Here is a 5,393-nt window from a genome sequence, read left to right as displayed (position 1 = left end):
TTAATTAAAAGGTAAAACAAGATTATGTTCTTGCCCCTCTGGCTGATATTTTATTATTTCTTTAGATGATTTATATATATGTGTATATATATATATTTATACACACACACACACACACATATATATATATATATAAATTAATAAATTATAATTAAATACTGATTAAATTTCATTTAAAACTAATACAATAAAAAAAGCATTTTTGTTTCTTGAAATTAAATAACTGTTGTAACAGAAAAAAAACAACAACTTATTGTAGATAATTGCCAAATTTGATGTAAGTAACTTAAATGAAAGTTATGTAGACATATAAAAACACAACTTTAACTACTTAAAAAAACAACAACAACAACAACTAGTATTACAGCAAATGCCAATGAAATCTTGTTTTGTATTTAAATTTATAATTGTCATACACTCAAAAAAATGATTTTTGCTATTTGTTCAATTTAATTAATTAAAATGAGCACATACAACACAACTCTTTGTAAAAATGGTCCCAACTTAATTTTATTTAACTTAAACAATGTGATTTTCAAAAAATTAGGTTTACAAGATTTTTTTAAATTGAGTGAACAAGAATATTTTTCGTTCGTCTTAACCGGATGTACGTCATCAACTGAAACGGATGCAGATGGATTGTTCAGCTGCGTGCATGTGAGATGGGTAAGTGGCCATTTCAATCTATCACCATCCATCTTATTTAATTAACAAATTAATTAAAATATGCTTTGTTAACATCGTGTTGCGAAAGTTATTTTTCTATAAGCATTGTATGAAAAATGAAAATCTTAAGTGTGTCGTTTGTAGCTGATGTTAGGTTTCTGGACTCAGCACGTGATGCAGTCATATATTTAAATCATTCTCTTTTTTACGAAAAGTATCAAATAAAGTTAGCATGAAGAATCGCAGAACAGAGACAAACAGAAATATATATTCAGTACCATAAATTAATGTATAAAACCAGTGCCATAAGACACGCCCGATCATTAGAAATGGCCAAACTGTCCCACAGGATTTTAAATTCTTACTCTGCATTCAGCTGTTGTTAGGGTGACAAAAACGTTTCAAATGTATATTTTAGTTCTTCATCAACTGTATATAGTTTATCGCTAGTAAAAACGATTTGAGATGCCAATCAAAGCGCGCAGCAGCCAATCCAAGGCTTTAAATTAGTCACGCTTGTTGAGTTCACCTGTTCGTGACTGAATTCACCGCGTTCACGAAGGCCCTCGTCTTAAACAACAAATGGAGTTTTAGCGACGTACGTACGAGATAAATTTCGCTGCTTTGGTAATTGTAAGTGGAGTTTTGCATATCTTTTGCTAGATTATGGTCATGGACCGACTTATGTCTGTGTAGGCAGCTAATAACATCATGTTTCTCCAAGCGCTTGTACGTTATGTGTAAATTAATGTTATTCTGTTACTTGAGATTAATATATCAAGAGGATAATCGACAATAATGATTTGTCATAAATAATTTGGCAGCCTGACCCTGTACTAAATACTTTTTTTTTCTTTGTAGCATTTTAAACTTTTTTTCTTTTCTTTGCTGAATTGCCCATAAACAAGACCTCTGTAATTTATGTCTTCAGATTAATGCTGAATTTCGTCGGATCACAACCCTTACTTTACAATCCAAATTCCTGTCCCAACTGTATCAGTTTTCTGATGATCAGCTGAAAGTGTTTACCAAAAAGGGTGGAGCGTTTAGAAAAAGCATTCGGGATGTGATGGTGCCAATGTCTCAGGTTGTATTATTACTTAAATTTTTTTTTTTTAAATTTAATTACTTTCTAATACAAGCTATTGATATAGTGCTCTGTAATGGTCAGAGATGTGTATTGGAGGGTGTTATGTCAAATGTATAAATATCAGAAACTTAAAACTTTTGTCTGTTTTCTTAGAATGGAGACCAAGCAAGAGTGCATTCTCAAGGGGCTATGCATCCACCTGAATGAAGATCCACAGGATCTGGTGAATGGAGTATTTGGTGAGTATAGAGTTCTCTTTCATTACAAACAGTTATCACCGGTAATAACAAATTTGACATGCAAAAGAAGTGACATGAACTGCGCATAAAATGGTTTGTTCAATTTAAAAGCAGAGACACTTTCTTATATACTTTATCTTTTGATATATTTTAAAATTCAAAGAAAACTGCAGATGGGGAAAGAGTTAATGTCAATTTTTTAATGCTCAAATATTGAGTAAATTGTAAAGCCAAGATATTATTTAAATGACTGATGTTAACTTCACTTTAAACATTTGTACTCCACACAGCGACTGGTTTAGGTTTACGTGATATCATCCTGTTTGATAAGCAAAGTTCTTAATAGTCAAGTCAGTTCTCCTTTATTTATATAGCACTTTATACAATACAAATTGTCAAAGCAGCATAATTAAACAGGAAAATACTTTGTCGATAATGCAAGAGGACAATAAAAATCAGTTTTGTTTTTTTTAAGCTAAAAGTCAGTTCATTGATTATTCAGTGATGTCATCATCCAGTTCAGCTCTCTTCCAGTAGTGTCTGTGCAATCAGTCAAGCATCCCCAACTAACCTAACTACTAACAACTAACTAACAAGCCAGAGGTGACGGCAGCAAGGAACCAAAACTCCATTGTTAACACAAAAAAAACCTTGAGAGAAACTTTACTAAGTTGGGGGGCCAGTTCTCCTCTGGCCAGATGAAAACATCAGTTTAATTCCAGGCTGCAGCAAAATCAGATTGTGCAGAGGACTTGTCTAGTTTCCATGGTCTTGTCCCGATGACTGACTAGTTGACGTGGTCTTCGGAGGTGATCGGTCTCTGGGGCGCATCTAGTTGGCATGATAATTTCCACTAACATTCAGGGATGTAGAGGCCATCTCTAGGACGACCAACATATTTTATTTCATTTCAATTTAAATACAGTATATTTTATATTATTTTAATGTACACAATACTTCCAACGTTTATATTTGTATAAAATTTTAGAAGTACAAATTCTATATTTAACATTAATTCAGGTATAAGACCTTAGACTGCCATCCCTGCTATTGGCTCATAGCTGAAAGATGCTGTTACTAAATCCATAACCTGCCCATAAATAAACAGTATACAGTTCCGAGAACATACAGTAAAGGGACAGGTCACCTAAAAATCCAAATTCTGTCGTTCCAAACCCATAACACCTTTCATCTTCCGAACACAAATTAAGATATTTTTGATTGAAATCCGAGAGCTTCCGTACCCTCCAACTAATAAATTCCCAGATCCAGAAACACAGCAGGGTCATTGATATTAAATGTGACCTCAGTGTTTCAACTGTAATTTTGCAAAGCTACAAGAACACGTCAAATAGACTATTATTGTCCTTATTATGTTTATGGTCCTGGGAACTTTTTAATTGTGTTGCTGTCTATGCAGGGTCAGAAAGCTCTTGGATTTCAATCAAAAATCTCTTAATTTGTGTTCCCATGATGAATGAAGGTCTTATGGGTTTGGAATGATGTGAGGTGGAATAATTAATGACCGAATTTTCATTTTTGTGAGAACTATACCTTTAACATACAAAGTAATTACATTCCGTTTGTTCAGGAATAAAGTAATTTATTCTATGCAAGGCACTAGTTTAGGCGAATGGCATTGCATGTATGTTGGTTTGAAAATAAAGTGACTAATGATTTTATAGATTAAATTAAACATACACAAACCTGTATTTTGGCAAAGAATTGGACCAACTTGGTGGTGCCAAGGACTGTACTGTTCTTAAGAAAATGGAAAAAAAGCTTGTGCTCAGTAACCCAACTGTTGTCAGAATGGGGGAAGGGTGTGCTATCACCCTTTTTTGTTGTTTAAATTGTGCCCAGCTTTTTTTAAAGATAATTAATATTGATTTGAAATAAGTAGTATGTATAGCTCTTGAATCCCTCCGTACATGTACTTCATTCTCAAATATTTTGATTGAAATTGAGAATGTGGATTTAAAAAATCTAATTTGTTAATGTCATTAATTTCTTATCACAAAAAGTATCTAAATTGTTTTAATTTCCAATTTAAACAGTCACTGAGTGATCGTTAGAGATGTTAAGGTAGCATAGTTATTCATTATTGTGATATTTACAAAGCTTCAGTATTATTTTCCTTTAGAGTGTAACACACTGGTCTCTCAAAGGTGTTGAGGTTGGTTGTGATCTGGTGACTGAAGGCCATAGCATTGTTTTCAAATGACTTCCATAGCACATTCGTACAGCCACGAGCCGATTGGTTCACAGAAAACAATTGGGTTGTTTCTCTCCAAAAATATCTATTTTCAATGTGACATTATAGCTTTTTATTACACTACTGTACCGTTATTTATTTAAGTGATTTAGAACTATTTTATTGAGGTCCACAATTCTAAAATAAGCTGAGTACTAGGGCTATACGATTAACCGCAAGTGGTTATGAACGCGATATTTCGTAGCTTGTCAGAGAACTACGGCTCTGTGTATTAAGTGCGGCTCCATTTGAAAGCAGGTGGTGGACATTTACCGCTAATCACAGAACCGGCTTTACTGACGAGACACGCATGACAATCACATGCGATCAATCGTATAGCCCTACTGAGTACACACTTCTTAATGGCTGTTGCAGTTTTCATAAAATAAAAACAAAAAAAACATGGCATATAAAAAAAGAAAAAAAATCACAAGCTGTATAGTAATGGCATAATTTATGCAAGTGTTTTTTTTTTTTATGCTAATTACAAATTTTTTATTTTTTTTTCCTCAAAGGATGATGACCCTGCAAGAAACAAAGCGGACATCAAGAAGACCTTTTGGGGATCTGTGTTGTAAAGCATGAATTTTCTGATGCAACAGAAGACCCTGAAGATATCGGCATTGTACTGGAAGATGTGGAGGTGCTCTCTGGTTTAGGTAATGTAGCATTGGCTACAGCCCTGCTACTTGGACTAATATAATCTTTAAAACTTACTCATCCACAGGAGTTCCATTACACTTTTAAGATGCTCCAAAAAATGATTCTTGAACTGGACTTGAGTAAATTGTCTGCCAAAGCACGGGCACTGAAAACAAAACCCCTCCGTTAGGTGTGCTGTGTTTGATGATCACTTTGTGAACACTGTGTTTTATTTTCTTGTAAGCTCGTGTTATTGTTGTACTGCATTTTTGCATGGTGAGCAGAGGTGATTAAGTCTCTCAACCTCATTTAATTGGCTCACTCATTGAATCTCATGTTAAAAATAAAAATAAAATGCTGTTATTCTCTTGTATGCTCATGTTTTATTTGCATTATCATTTTTGAACTTTGAAGAAGGCATGCAAGGTTAAATGTGCTCAAGTTTTCAATACAGATTTTTACAAAACTTAGTGACTTTAAAATTCACTTTTTTCTTCACAGT

At 33.5% G+C, this 5,393-nt stretch overlaps 1 long non-coding RNA gene across 2 annotated transcripts; it reads left to right on the top strand.

Moving 5' to 3' along the window:
• Positions 1–634: 634 nt before the first annotated feature.
• Positions 635–5,067, top strand: LOC113070618 (uncharacterized). 2 transcript variants are annotated; one of them, XR_003279962.1, is made up of 4 exons: positions 635–666; positions 1,598–1,753; positions 1,910–1,995; positions 4,765–5,067. It is a non-coding gene; the product is annotated as an uncharacterized LOC113070618 (long non-coding RNA). The 2 variants fall into 2 exon arrangements; XR_003279961.1 differs by lacking the exon at positions 635–666 and having other exon boundaries at positions 1,391–1,753.
• Positions 5,068–5,393: the final 326 nt, after the last annotated feature.

The sequence above is a fragment of the Carassius auratus genome, unplaced genomic scaffold (assembly GCF_003368295.1).
Source record: "Carassius auratus strain Wakin unplaced genomic scaffold, ASM336829v1 scaf_tig00004858, whole genome shotgun sequence".
NCBI classification, from domain to species: domain Eukaryota; kingdom Metazoa; phylum Chordata; class Actinopteri; order Cypriniformes; family Cyprinidae; genus Carassius; species Carassius auratus.
The sequence above is the reverse complement of the archived record's forward strand: the minus strand, read 5'-3'. Positions and strand labels throughout refer to the sequence as shown.